Consider the following 519-nt stretch of genomic DNA (forward strand, 5'->3'; position numbering starts at 1 on the left):
TTGAGATTGTGAAGATTGTTATTTAATTTATTTGCTTGACCTAGATTTAAAGCCAAGCTCTGCCTGATAAGGAAGCTGCGTATTGTTGCTAATTTCACTTCTAATTAATTCGTTTGTACTTATTTTGTTGGAGAGCTTTCAGTTCTTCGAAGTAGTATGATTTACATCAAGTGTTAGACATTGTAAGATCACTTTTAAAATTGTTCGATTCAGTTGTCAAGCTTGTGTCTTAATTACATCTATGAGGTAAGTTGGCAAACATCATGCCATTACTGTTGGATACCACACTGAACTACCATGCCACTGCAGGCCCTGCATCCATTCAAACTTATTGCTGGAGTTTTTGCATTGTGCCATGCACCAAACCTTAAGACAGGAGAATGTGTATTGCAAGCCAATATATCAATGCTTGAAATGGGAGCTAGAAATTCACTTTATCTTTAAATTTGTAATATATTTTATGTAACTATCTCATCAATACTTTCAAAAACACTTGCGTTTTATTTTTGCACAGGGAAC

This window comes from Mustelus asterias, chromosome 11, assembly GCF_964213995.1.
Source record: "Mustelus asterias chromosome 11, sMusAst1.hap1.1, whole genome shotgun sequence".
NCBI lineage: Eukaryota > Metazoa > Chordata > Chondrichthyes > Carcharhiniformes > Triakidae > Mustelus > Mustelus asterias.